A 15,292-nucleotide genomic window follows, 5' to 3' on the forward strand; every position below is an offset into this window, starting at 1 on the left:
TACTTCGTGTCCTACCCGGTTCTCTTACCAACAAAACCTTATGAATGTCTCCCTTATTAAAGCCCTTCATCCATTTATAAACCTCGATCATGTCTCCACGCACTCTTCACCTTTCTAGAGAATGCAAGCTTAACCGTTTGAGTCTTTCCTCGTATGGCAAGTTTCTCAACCCCTGAATCATCTTAGTCATCCTCCTCTGCACCGATTCTAACATTTTGATATCCATTCTATAGTAAGGTGACCAGAACTGAACCGCATAGTCAAGATGAGGTCTAACTAATGCTAAATATAGTTTGAGGAAGACTTCGGGGCTTCTGTTGCTTACGCTCCTTGAAATAAATTCCAGTACCCTATTTGCTCGATTTCTAGCTTGAATGCATTGTGCCCTTGGACGGAGATCAGAGCTCACTAAGACCCCTAAATCTCTCTCGCACCCAGACCTGCTTATGAGAGTGTCATTTAAGCAATAGTTATGTGAGGGGTTGGTCCTACCTACACTCAGAATACTGCACTTCCCTACATTGAACTCCATCTGCCATTTATCCGCCCAGTCATACAATCTGTTGAGTTCATCCTGGGGAATACTCTACCGAGTTTTTCCTTACATTCAGACAAGTACCAAATAGTGGTAAGAGGGACTAGCAAAATTTGTGACAAGAAAGGTGCATAATCTATTAACTAACACATCACAGATAGCCATAATAAGACACTCAACATTTTTATCTCTCTGTCACAGCTCTGATGAAACCTGCATTGTGTTGGGGCCATCACCCGAGAAGTCACATGGTGCTGGCCTTGTTGCTGCCGGGAGAGCAACGCTAGAAGAGCCCAAGCATCAGTGTTCTGGGACGACCTGGAAGCTCTGTCTTCAATGTCTTTTGAAAATTACTGCAGTCTGGATAAAGAAAACAGGGACATGACATTCATTTTTAAAGATGAAAACAATAATTTATTTTGGAAAGAGTTATAATAAATAACGTGGGTAAAAAACAATAAAACCAAAGTGCAATAATTAGTCCATTATTAGTGTAATTAATATTTTATAATATAATGTTATGTTGTAAGATAAAACATATACAATAGTAAGAAACTTGTTATTTATTGAATAAATATAAAAATTATGAAAACTTCCTAAGTATTATTAATATAATGGGAATTTTTGCTTGACATGATGGTGTAGGTATAAAGATACAATGAAGACAAATGGCGTATAAAGACAATACATTTCAAGGGTGAAAAACTTTGATCATGGTAATTGATTAACTGAAAAGTTTGAGTGTGAAAAAGTTACTGACATCAGTGAATATTAAATGAACAAAGTTCCTGAAGTGAGTTGCAGCAAAGTGGTCCCTGAAGGTTCGTCCATTGTCTTGTCCCCAAGCTGCTGGTGCTATTGCCCCAACATCATGATCTGGGGCAGCATTTTGATTATCCAGATGCTCATCATCAAGAGGAATATTGCGCCTCTTGCAAATGTTGTGCAGCAGTGCACATATATAGACAATCTGGCACACGTTCAGGGGTGGACTGACCCTTATTTCAGCGTGGAGAACTGGAAATCTTTGTTTCAGCTGGTCAATTCTCCTCTCCACAACATTCCTGGTCTTTGAGTGTGCTCTGTAATTAAGGAAATGGAAGCCACATTGTCAGGTTATTAGGATACTCAAACATTTCTAAGTGACACTTTTGTGTGGTCAAAGCATATATCCTACACTGAACTGTTTCAATCAACACTTGCAGTTACCTGTTCCCTAACCCCCCAAAATATTAATGAGATAATGAAATCATACCCAGGCCATGGAGTGCACAGTTACGCTATCCCTGCTTCACCTTGCAACATTCCCACAAGTATGTTGATTCTGCATAGCAAGCAAGTGTGTGTAAACTTACATATTGTAATTTCCTTGTGGTCCTGGCTAGGGATTAAGATAAGGTGTCAGCAGCCAAGGTTTACAGGGATACCCATGGTCTCCTAGCAGTGAGCATCCACGTGGGATTATACCAGCGTCAAAACACTGCTTAACCCACTTTCATTGAGGATCCCTGAATCATGTACGGATCCTGGCCACTCAGCCAAACAGCTGATGACTTCACAGCTTGCATTGAAGACAATCTGTACATTGATGCTGTGATATCCCTTCCGGTTGATATACTCGTCTGGAAACTCTTATGGTGCAGTTATTCTTATGTGAGTGCAGTCTATCACACCCACCAAACCCGGAAAGTTTGGAATTTCTATAAATTCTGCTTTGTTCTGTTGCACCACTTCATTCTCTGTTGGGAAGGTAAGATATCTTCTCATGATGTGTGGCGTGTTGAAGGCTGCCAGTGTTTCAGAGATAACTCTACTAACTGTCTGCTGTGATGGTCCCAGCTCTTCACTGCTGCAGAGTTGCATTTTGCCTGTTGCCAAATACCTGAAACAGGAAAAAAAATTATAGGATGATAAGTGATGACCCAGCTCAGTTCAGCCAAACTAACCACCTACAGTACTTTGACTACCAAACAACAAAAATGAAACAGACCTATTGACACTAGATAATGGTAACTGACAATGACTACAATCAACAACTCATTAACCTAACTTGACCTGACCTACCAACTAAACCTAACCTAAGCTAACCTGACCTTTGTCCCACTGCCAAAATGCAATAAACAAATAAATCCCAACTTCATTAAAGTAAACCCTCCCTAAGTCAGAATGATATAGGCCGAATTTCATATATCTCGAACGTATTGTAAGTGTATGGGGTGACCAAAGTAACTACCATCTGCATGGAATTTTTAACTTATGATAACTAGGATTTTCGGTTATCTCAGATTGGTCTTCCCCAAATTAGCTTGACTTACGCTGGGTTTACTGTTTTTTTTTACCGAGGTGCCAGTTTTGTGATGGTGATCATGGACCTCCATCTCTCCCTATCATCAGCCATTCTCACAACTTCTGCCACACTGTGTCTTCCATCCATGCCTTGTAGCAGGCTGTCCATAAACTTAATTCCTTGACGTCCTCTTGCTCTTCTTCCTTCCACTCTTCCAAGCAAGCAGTTACTTTCTAGTCCTCTCCTTCTCAGCACATGACCCAGAAACTTCAGTTGTCACCTTCTTATACTTTTCATCAATTGCCTATCTACTGCTGCTCTTCACAGAACTTCCTGGTTTGTTACTCTATCTGTCCAGGGAATTCCCAACATTCTCCTTTAAAACCACATTAATTTTCTGCTGCTTCTTTCCTTTTCTTTGTATTTATTTTAATTGTCCATGTTTTGCAACCATATAGTAAAGTTGACCATGCAAAACATTTAAGTAATCTCGATCACATCTCCATACTCATACTCAAATTATTCAACAGTTTCCTCATTTTTCTGAATGCCGTCTATGCTATACATATTCTCCTGCCTATTTCCTTCTCACTTCCTCTGTCTTCACTAATCATGCTCCAAAGGTGGGGTTGTTGATTTTTTTTTTAATAAAAAATAACATTTTTTTTTATTTAGCTAAATCAGATTTTTTCATCTAAATCGATTTTTTTTATTATTATTAGTGAAAATAATGAAATGAATGTAAACCTCTATATTCTCTACATTACTTTAAAATACTTGTTGGAGTATTCTTGTATCATATTCCATCATGATAAGTAACCTGGCTGGTTGTTTGAGGCAGTCCTAAGACTGACCACCCGCAGCCACTGGCCAGCACCACACCACAACTCTCTCTAGTCTCTTAACAGTCTAACCTGATCATGTCATGTTTTGGACATGTCCTCACTGAAATTGCACAAAGAAAGATGAATGCAGTTTCCAATGAAAGTATCAGAAAAGGCTGTGGATGATCCATGTATGTATGTGAAGTGGCTCTTTGATAAATAAGGGAATATATTTCAAATATTTCCTTTACTGCCACTTCCTAAAGTTGGTGTTTTTTGTCCCTTTTAATAGTTTTTCTTTAGTTCATTTGTGTTTGGAAGGGCCCAAGACTACCCATATGCTGTCCTCATGATTGCCCATCAACTGCACTCCAACGAAACTCTCTAAGGAGGACCAAGTGAAGCTCGGGGAGAGGGGGGGGGTGATTAGCCAAGCAAGATGGCGGCACTATATAACAGTTGCCTGCACTACCAATTGGCTGGGACCAACCAAAAGAGTAAATCGTGCCAAATGTATTCTCCGACTAACCAAAAATTCTTTCATTAATAGAAAATGCCAAAACCTTGCTTTCTCTAACTCTTCCCGTGACTTATGGCATCTAGCCAAAAACATCTCCTCCAACTTCACTTCTTCATCTTTCCCTCCACCCCTCAGTCCTGACGGCAACACTGCTATCTCTAAGGCTGAATTCTTCTCTCAAACTTTTTTCTAAAAACTCCACTCTGGACGATTCTGGGCATATTCCTCCTACTCATCCCCCCTCTGACTCCTTTATGCCTGTTATAAAGATTCTTCATAATGATGTTTTCTATGCCCTCTCTGGCCTCAATCCTCAGAAGGCTTATGGACCTGATGGAGTGCCTCCTATTGTCCTTAAAAACTGTGCCTCCGTGCTGTCACCCTGCCTGGTCAAACTCTTTCGCCTCTGCCTGTCAACATCTACCTTTCCTTCTTGCTGGAAGTATGCCTTCATACAGCCTGTGCCTAAGAAGGGTGACCGCTCCAATCCCTCAAACTACCGTCCTATAGCTTTACTTTCTTGTCTATCTAAAGCTTTTGAATCAATCCTTAACCGGAAGATTCAAAAGCACCTTTCCACTTCTGACCTTCTATCTGATCGCCAGTATGGGTTCCGCAAGGGGCGTTCTACTGGTGATCTCCTAGCCTTCTTAACTGCCTCTTGGTCATCCTCTCTTAGCCGTTTTGGTGAAACTTTTGCTATTGCGCTGGACATATCAAAAGCTTTTGATAGGGTCTGGCACAAATCTTTGCTTTCCAAACTACCCTCCTACGGTTTCTATCCTTCTCTCTGTACCTTTATCTCCAGTTTCCTTTCTGACCGTTCTATTTCTGCCGTGGTAGACGGTCACTGTTCTTCCCCTAAATCTATTAACAGTGGTGTTCCACAGGGTTCTGTCCTATCTCCCACTCTTTTTCTGTTGTTCATTGATGATCTTCTTTCCAAAACGAACTGTCCTATCCATTCCTACGCCGATGATTCCACTCTGCGTTACTCAACTTCTTTTAATAGAAGACCCACCCTACAGGAACTTAACGACTCAAGGCTGGAGGCTGCAGAACGCTTAGCCTTAGCTTGTAGATCCATATCTCAGTAGATCCATATCTCAAGACGCCTTTCGGCCATCTTCAGGAGATGATCTCTTCGCAGATGTAGGAGAAGGAATGAGTGATTTTTTTTTTTTTTTTTTTTTTGAGAGGGGGTGAAGGAAGGAAGGATTTAGAGGAAGGTAAAGGGGGGAGAGAAAGTCAGTAGAAGTAGATCTTAGTGGACGACCACCGTTGCTTGAGTTTTGGAGTTACTAGGATGTTGGATGTTTAGTCTTGAGATGCTTGTAGTAGTTGTTTCAATTATTTGTATGTTCTTTTGTTAGAAAATTGTGTTAAAGTGTTTCCTGATGATACATGAGCTTGTGGAAGTGACGTATCTGGTTTTGAACGTCGCTTTTAAGTGTGGGAAAGCTAGCTAGTTTTGCTTAAGGCTATTTAGTGATAAGTAAAAAAAAAAAAAAAAAAAAAAGGAGCTGCCTCGTACAGGCCTACCGGCCTCTTGCAGACTCCTGCGTTCTTATGTTCTTATGTAGAACTTACTATTATTTCCGATTGGGGCAAGAAGAACCTGGTGTCCTTCAACGCCTCAAAAACACAGTTTCTCCACCTATCCACTCGACACAATCTTCCAAACAACTATCCCCTATTCTTTGACAACACCCAGCTATCACCTTCCTCAACACTAAACATCCTCGGTCTATCCTTAACTCAAAATCTCAACTGGAAACTTCATATCTCATCTCTTACTAAATCAGCTTCCTCGAGGCTGATCGTTCTGTACCGTCTCCGCCAGTTCTTCTCCCCTGCACAGTTGCTGTCCATATACAGGGGCCTTGTCCGCCCTCGTATGGAGTATGCATCTCATGTGTGGGGGGGCTCCACTCACACAGCTCTTCTGGACAGAGTGGAGGCTAAGGCTCTTCGTCTCATCAGCTCTCCTCCTCATACTGATAGTCTTCTACCTCTTAAATTCCGCCGCAATGTTGCCTCTATTTCTATCTTCTATCGATATTTCCAAGCTGACTGCTCTTCTGAACTTGCTAACTGCATGCCTCCCCCCCTCCCGCGGCCCCGCTGCACTCGACTTTCTACTCATGCTCATCCCTATACTGTCCAAACCCCTTATGCAAGAGTTAACCAGCATCTTCACTCTTTCATCCCTCACGCTGGTAAACTCTGGAACAATCTTCCTTCATCTGTATTTCCTCCTGCCTACGACTTGAACTCTTTCAAGAGGAGGGTATCAGGACACCTCTCCTCCCGTATTTGATCTTGCTTTCGGCCACCTCTTTTGTTTCTTTTTTTAGGAGCAGCGAGCAGCAGGCTTTTTTTATTATTGTTTTCTTTTTTGTGTGTGCCCTTGAGCTGCCTCCTTTGTTGTAAAAAAAAAAAAAAAAAAAAAAAAAAAGAGGGGGGCATACGCTACAGCTGAGTGTGGCCGCAATGCTCATCTCTGTGGCGCTGGCCCTTGAGCCATTGGTGGGAAGAACCCATCACCCCAGGATAGGGTTAGCGTGACATCCGGTTTACCACAGTTTACCTTCCGTAGAATTCCCCAGTACCCATTCATTGACCAGCCCGAAAGGGAGGATGAGCAGCTGGGTGAGTGGCACGCTGACTGCCCAGGTCGGGATTTAAACCCGGGGCGCGGGTTCGTAGCAAGGCACGCTAACCACTAGACCATGGGGGCATAAAAAAAAAAAGATAGAAGGGGTGAAAAATTTGCTATATGAGGACAGACTTAAGCATCTAATGTAGCCAATGTCAACAAGATGAGAAAACAGTTACAACAAGCAAATGAACTGAAGTTGCTAACCCATATGGTTGCATACATTCTAGATGTATTGGCTCATGGTTTGGAAATTGGCAACATAGAACAACATGTGCTTCATGTTGTAAAATACTTTTGAAACCATCACTCTGCCTCAGCAAGATACCATCAGAAAGGCGGTGAGTGTCTTGTTCTGCCCCAGGACACTGGACGGACCAATAAGCCTTTCCCCAATCCGAATCCACAATCGCACACGCTGCTTTTTCTATGTAACCACCATAGCCTCTGTTTTACTAGCATTGATTTTTAGCCCTTTTCTCTCACAACTCTCCTGTATCCTGTTCACCAGTGCTTGTAGTTTCTCTTGTGAGTTAGCCAAAAGCACAGTGTCATCTGCATAGCCTACCTAATATTATTAACATTTCTACCTCCAATTAAAATTCCATCCATATCTTCCAAATCTTCTATCACTCGTTGACCATATAGAGAAAACAAGTCTGGCAACAGGACACACCCCTGTCTGACTCCTCTTCTTATCTGTATCCAGTCTGTCTTCTCCCAGCCAACTCTCACCACCGCCTTTTGGTCCCATTACAAGTTGGCAATTAGCCTCACATCTTTACCATCTACCCAGATTTCTTTCAACATGTTTATCAAGCATTCAAGTTTCATCGGGTTTACTGTACTGTACAATATTATTTATTAGTGATACAAGGGTGACAAAAATAACTACCGAAGGCACAGTATTTTGAACTTTGGATAACGTAGATTTTCAGTTATCTCAGATTGGTCTTCCCCCAATTAGTTTAACTTAAGCAGGGTTTACCGTTTATGGCTTACTGTTGATGAGGTTTCAAGCCCCGCCCCACTGCTAGTGCAGCGCTCTACGAGGGCCGTCAACAATTACAATGTTAGCCTCGATAATAATCCTCGATGCACTTATTCGCAGACGTCGTGGTGAGTGTCTTAATTTATTTCATAAACAGCTTACTGATGGTTCATACTAAACACAATATTTTTCCTTATTATGGTATCACAAATAACCATTGGTTTAGTTTTCATGTCTGATATTTTCTTAATAGTATCACAATTAAATATCCAATGATTATTTCCAATTCACTTAACACTTATCACACACAATTTATCTCTAAGTACAAACACTAATTAATAGCCATGATCAGTTGTTACGAATTCTTTCATTCGCTGAGTGATAGATTTCAGGCTTCTTGTACCTCATACAATTTTATGCATTTCTTCACAGCCATAGAGCAATCCTCTGATTTATGATCGCCAGCGTATTTGTAACACTTTAGGGTCTCAAGATCTCTACTGTTCTTGGCAGTACAGTTGGCCTCAAGATGGCCGTATCTCTGACAATGATAGTATATAATTGCATGATATCTGTCCATCACTGTGTATATTCCCCATTCTAATTTCAACCTGTCATGATTCTTGTAAATCAGCTCTTTCACAGTTGGGTCGCACCTCAAAATGTACTGCATCGTACCGCCAGCTGCAGGCTTACTAAAAATCAGCTCAATCTTAATCTCAACACCCTGAATTGTGTGTAAGAACTCATTGTGGTCCAAAATGGTCTCCCTTATTTTTTTCTTGCTCTCCTCTTTATGCATATTGCATATCATGATCTTTGGTTTCATCTTTCCAACACTCTTGGTACTAATTTGCTCAACAAACTCCAATTTTTGAGTTGCCTCAGCCATTGTGTTCTCATTATCAAGTTCATGACAGTATTACCTCCATTTGTGAATCTTCAGTGAGTTATGTGAATGCCATTCAATGCCTAGAAAACTTCATCCTTCATATCTGTTGCCTTCTTTTCCTGGTTAGAAGCTTTCACAACTAGGAGATTCTCCTTCACTTTCCTGCCTCTCTTCACCTCCTCAACCCAACTGGATTTTGCATTTTCAGCACGCAGCGCGTCAACAACTGATCCCAGCTCCTCCTGCACCTTCTCAGCCCTTGATTCAATCTCATATTTCTTTAGATAATTCTTGTTTGAATTCATCCAATTTTTCCACAATGCTGGTAGCCAGAGATGCTTTATGGAGGCATGGGGTGCATATCCAATTTATTTTAGGTATACTATCCTGCTTGATTCCAGCCAAAGTAGCACACTCCACATGACACCACCTAAGACACAAACAGCATCCAATCCACTTCTCGCCGGTGAAATTCTCACATATGTAGCACAGATCCCTTTCACCCTGCCAGCCATGTCGACGCAGGAGTTTTCATGTGGAGCTAAACGCGACACATATCCGCCCTTAACCACGACTCACTCACTACCATTACTCACAGATACTCACAGATGAGATTCTGGAAGAGGCTTATGCCTGTAATTCCAGTTCATTGGCCATAACTTATTTTATGTTGTGGTCATATGTGGTGATGGACACTAGTGGAGCCTTATAGCTAAATTTCTGTTCTTAATTTTTCCAAAACTTATCTAATCTTCTCTCAAATGTCTCCACTGTTCCTGAACTAATGACACTCTTTGGCATACTGCTCCAGCTGTTTACAACTCTGTTGGGGAATGCATATTTTCTGATGTTTAGTCGTGCACGGTTCTTGAATATCTTTCTAGTGTTTCCTCTTGTGTCACTCTCTCGCATCGTAAACAGTCCTTCCGTACAATCTTCGTCATACTTTCCACACAAAATTTAAAATGTTTCTGTCATGTCCCTTCGAGATCTTCGATATGCCAGAGTGGGTAAATCCAGTTTCTTCAGTCGTTCCTCGTAGATCAAATCCTTTATTTCTGGCACCAGCTTGGTGGCTCTTCTTTGAACTTTTCTATTATGTCAATGTCTTTAATCAAGTATGGACACAATATCTGGTTGGCGTATTCAAGATGTGGTCTGACAAGGGCCGTATACAAGGTCTTGAACATATCCAGATCCAGATAAACTAATGTTCTGATAATGCCCACTATTCTATTTGCCTTATTAACCTTTTCAGCCAGATGATCAGAAAAACTTAACCTATTGTCAATTACCACACCTATATCTTTCTCTTTTTCAGTCTTAGTTAATATGTTGTTCATGGTGTACACTTGCTCCTCTACATGAGTTCTCCCGTTCATCATTTGTTTGCATTTTTCTGGATGGAAGACTCATCTCTGGCGTGAGGGCATGGCTCCTCCTCGTGGGGCTCTGCAGGACGTCTCGCGCCATATCGGTGACAAAAAGAATTCCCGCACGGTCCAGGCGAAACTTTCTGATGAGTTCGTCGTCGTCGTATTCTTCAAGAGCATCTGATGCAGGCATGTGGTATTTCAGCCCAAGACATGATTCATAAAGTACTCAGGCTTGGTAAGAAAAGAGATAACAAACACAGACCTTTGCTTTTGAGGTTCACTGACACACATACTAAACCAGAAATTTTCAGAAACCTAAGGAAGCTCCAAGGCATAGAGACTTACACAAATGTAAGGGTAGCAAATGATTTAACAAAAAAGGAAAAAGATCTGGAAGCTGCTCTGTGGAAGCAGGCAAAAACCTGGAGGAGAATGGGAAGGGAAAGCACAGAGTGACGGGCCCCCCATGGAAAAGGAGGGTTACCAAAGTGGCAGCAGCCAGAGTGAGAATGGAACAACAACCAACAGAGCGAGAGGGGATGCAGGCTCAACAACCAACACAGCAAGGGGTGAGCACACTGCCAAGAGCAGAGGAACCAGCAAATGAGGCAAGGCCAAAGCAAGAGGCAACATTGTAGACAGTAATAGGAATGGAAGCCATGTAAATAATGATGTACATATTGGAGGTTGCAATAATCTATTTATTTTGTTCAGTAATGTGGATACATTTAGCACAGATAAACAGCTAGAACTTAAGGAAAGACTTAAGTTGATGGAGCATACACCACAAATCATTGCATTACAGGAAGTGAAACCAAAGAATTGTAGATATGATAAATCCATAGAAGAGAACAAATTAGATGGATATGATATTATAGAATACAACCTTAGTGCCAAAGAAGGAAGAGGATTACTATTACATGTAAGAGATGATATAAAGTGCAATACTGTAGAACTAAGAACAAACTATTGTGAGCACAGCAGTGTTGAGGTGAAATGTGGCAGCGGGAAAAGCTTGATCATCACATCTGTGTACAGGAGCCCAAGCAGTAATGTGGACAACAATTTAAGACTATTACAGCTTTTGCAATAGGTAAGTGAAACAAACTTCACCTATAAAATAGTGCTTGGAGATTTTAACCTGCCACTCATTAATTGGGAAAAATACACCACAGAGGAAGATCCGCAGGGATTTTCTACCCAGTTTATTGAAAAAATACGAGACTTTCTTCAGCCAACACATAAAGGAAGTTACGAGGCAGAGAGGGGACAACAGGGGCAACACTTTGGACCTCCTGTTCAGTAATGATGAAACAATTATTGATGAAGTAAATTTATGCAGCCCATTAGGAAGAAGCGACCATGCCTGTGTGATTTCAGGGACATGGAAGCCAGGGGTAAAAGTACTAACTACAAGTACGAGAAGGCTGATTACCAACGCATGAAGAGGAGTCTTGACACTGACTGGGACCAGTACTTGTCAGCAGACCTATCCCTTGAGAGAAAGTAGGAGAAATTTGCCCACAAATTTAAAGAGGTTATCGACGAATGTGTGCCGAAAGGGAAATTTACAGGGAGGCAAAATCCACACAAGAGAACCAATGACAGTTTACCAATGACTAGGAAACTCTGGGCAAAAATCAAAAAGAAACAGAAACTCTGGGGAAGATTGACAGAGCTGAGGAGAAATGGCGGGGCAGGTCGTGATGGAGAGTATTCAGAAGTAGAAACCCAATACAGGAGGCTCAACAACCAGATAAGGTGGGAAAAGCGAAATGTCACCAAGATTAAAGAAAAATATCACCAGGTGTGTGAAAGAAAACCAAAAAGTCTTCTGGAAGTATGTGTTGTCTAAAACAAGAACAAAATCAAGAATAGCAGACCTCTACATGGATAACAACAGGCTGGCAAAAATATCAAATGATAAGGAGAAAGCAAAGGTTCTGTCTGACAATTTCTTCAGTCTTTGACACTGAGCCAGAAGGGGAACTGCCGAGCACTGAATCAAACGAGATACCAAGTTTGACACATACAGAAGTCACCGATGAAATGATAAGGAAGGTTTTGCAGAAATTGAAGAGAAACAAGTCTCCGGGCCCGGATGGGGTGCACCCCACAGATCCTCTCTTTATCCACACCACACTACATTCTCACAACATATACACCTTTTCCCAAAATTAAAATTTCAAAATGGCGCACATACACCAAGCCTCGGAGTCCCCGTCTGGGGGGGGGACCACAAATTCCCCAGGAGGACTCCTTCTGGCTGCCGACCCGAGAGGTGTCTTGATAACTCTTCGAACCTCTTTCTTCTCAATTTCTGCAACATTCGCGGTCTTCGCTCTAATTTTCATTCTGTGGAACATCATCTCTCCTCCTCTAAACCTCACCTTCTCTTCCTTACCGAAACACAGGTTTCTGAGGCTACTGACAGCAATCTCTACTCTGTTCCCTCCTACTATCTCTATCCTAAATTTTAATCCAAAGCTGGATGTTGCGCCTACGTGCGCAACGACATCACTTGCTCTCGTGCCCACGACCTTGACTCTTCTGAATTTTCCACCATCTGGTTAAGACTTCACTGTCATTCTATTAATAAATACATCTGTGCTGTTTATCTCTCACCTAACTCTACCAACTATGTAAAATTCTTTGACTATTTGAATTCTAAAGTGGAGCACATCTTGACCCACTCTCCCGTCGCTGAAATCTCCATCCTAGGAGATTTCAATGTTCACCACCAGCTTTGGCTTTCATCCTCTTTCACTGACCATCCTGGTGAACAAGCCTACAACTTTGCTATCCTCAACGACCTAGAGCAGTTGGTCCAGCACCCTACACGTATTCCTGACCGTCTTGGAGATCGGCCCAACATTCTAGACCTCTTCCTTACCTCAAACCTTTCTGCTTATTCTGTCAAACTGTTCTCTCCGTTGGGCTCCTCCGATCACAATCTTATTTCTGCATCCTGTCCTATCGCTCCTGTACACCCTCTGGACCCACCGAAGAGGCGATGCTTCTGGCATTTTGCTTCAGCTCGGTGGGACGACCTGAGGATGTACTTTTCCGATTTCCCGTGGAATGATTATTGCTTCCAGGATAGAGACCCCTCTGTGTGTGCTCAGCGCATCACAGAGGTGATTGTCTCTGGAATGGAGGCATACATTCCTCGTTCTTTCTCTACTCCTCACGCTAAAAAGCCTTGGTTTAATCACGCTTGTTCTCGTGCTGTCAATGATAGAGAGGTAGCTCACAAAAGATACCAGAGCCTTCAAACTAATGCTAATTATGAACTTTACATTTCTGCCCGAAATCGTGCCAAATCTATTCTCCGACTAACCAAAATTCTTTCATTAATAGAAAATGTCAAAACCTTGCTTTCTCTAACTCTTCCCGTGACTTCTGGCATCTAGCCAAAAACATCTCCTCCAACTTCACTTCTCCACTCCTCAGTCCTGACGGCAACACTGCCGTCTCATCTATCTCTAAGGCTGAACTCTTCTCTCAAACTTTTTCTAAAAACTCCACTCTGGACGATTCTGGGCATATTCCTCCTACTCATCCCCCCTCTGACTCCTTTATGCCTGTTATAAAGATTCTTCAAAATGATGTTTTCTATGCCCTCTCTGGCCTCAATCCTCAGAAGGCTTATGGACCTGATGGAGTGCCTCCTATTGTCCTTAAAAACTGTGCCTCCGTGCTGTCACCCTGCCTGGTCAAACTCTTTCGCCTCTGCCTGTCAACATCTACCTTTCCTTCTTGCTGGAAGTATGCCTTCATACAGCCTGTACCTAAGAAGGGTGACCGCTCCAATCCCTCAAACTACCGTCCTATTGCTTTACTTTCTTGTCTATCTAAAGCTTTTGAATCAATCCTTAACCGGAAGATTCAAAAGCACCTTTCCACTTCTGACCTTCTATCTGATCGCCAGTATGGGTTCCGCAAGGGGCGTTCTACTGGTGATCTCCTAACCTTCTTAACTGACTCTTGGTCATCCTCTCTTAGCCGTTTCGGTGAAACTTTTGCTATTGCGCTGGACATATCAAAAGCTTTTGATAGGGTCTGGCACAAATCTTTGCTTTCTAAACTACCCTCCTACGGTTTCTATCCTTCTCTCTGTACCTTTATCTCCAGTTTCCTTTCTGACCGTTCTATTTCTGCCGTGGTAGACGGTCACTGTTCTTCCCCTAAATCTATTAACAGTGGTGTCCCACAGGGTTCTGTCTTATCTCTCACTCTTTTTATGTTGTTCATTGATGATCTTCTTTCCAAAACGAACTGTCCTATCCATTCCTACGCCGATGATTCCACTCTGCATTATTCAACTTCTTTAATAGAAGACCCACCCTTCAGGAACTTAACGACTCAAGGCTGGAGGCTGCAGAACGCTTAGCCTCAGCCCTTACTATTATTTCCGATTGGGGCAAGAAGAACCTGGTGTCCTTCAACGCCTCAAAAACACAGTTTCTCCACCTATCCACTCGACACAATCTTCCAAACAACTATCCCCTATTCTTTGACAACACCCAGCTATCACCTTCCTCAACACTAAACATCCTCGGTCTATCCTTAACTCAAAATCTCAACTGGAAACTTCATATCTCATCTCTTACTAAATCAGCTTCCTCGAGGCTGGGCGTTCTGTACCGTCTCCGCCAGTTCTTCTCCCCTGCACAGTTGCTGTCCATATACAGGGCCTTGTCCGCCCTCGTATGGAGTATGCATCTCATGTGTGGGGGGGCTCCACTCACACAGCTCTTCTGGACAGAGTGGAGGCAAAGGCTCTTCGTCTCATCAGCTCTCCTCCTCATACTGATAGTCTTCTACCTCTTAAATTCCGCCGCAATGTTGCCTCTCGTTCTCTCTTCTATCGATATTTCCACATGACTGCTCTTCTGAACTTGCTAACTGCATGCCTCCCCTCCCAGCCCCCTTGCACTCGACTTTCTACTCATGCTCATCCCTATACTGTCCAAACCCCTTATGCAAGAGTTAACCAGCATCTTCACTCTTTCATCCCTCACGCTGGTAAACTCTGGAACAATCTTCCTTCATCTGTATTTCCTCCTGCCTACGACTTGAACTCTTTCAAGAGGAGGGTATCAGGACACCTCTCCTCCCGAAACTGACCTATCTTTCGGCCACCTCTTTGGATTCTTTTTAGGAGCAGCGAGTAGCGGGCTTTTTTTTATTAATGTTTACTTTTTT

General features: G+C 42.4%; 1 long non-coding RNA gene across 1 annotated transcript in view; it reads right to left on the reverse strand.

Moving 5' to 3' along the window:
• Positions 1 to 1,158: 1,158 nt before the first annotated feature.
• Positions 1,159 to 15,292, reverse strand: part of LOC126991989 (uncharacterized) — a 33,852-nt gene continuing 19,718 nt past the window's right edge. Inside the window, exons 2-3 of the long non-coding RNA XR_007746018.1 lie at positions 2,354 to 2,417; positions 1,159 to 1,617 (exon numbers count right to left, since the gene is read on the reverse strand). This is a non-coding gene — a long non-coding RNA (uncharacterized LOC126991989). The remainder of the gene's footprint in view (positions 1,618 to 2,353; positions 2,418 to 15,292) is intronic.

Source organism: Eriocheir sinensis, unplaced genomic scaffold (genome assembly GCF_024679095.1).
Source record: "Eriocheir sinensis breed Jianghai 21 unplaced genomic scaffold, ASM2467909v1 Scaffold379, whole genome shotgun sequence".
Taxonomy (NCBI): Eukaryota; Metazoa; Arthropoda; class Malacostraca; order Decapoda; family Varunidae; genus Eriocheir; species Eriocheir sinensis.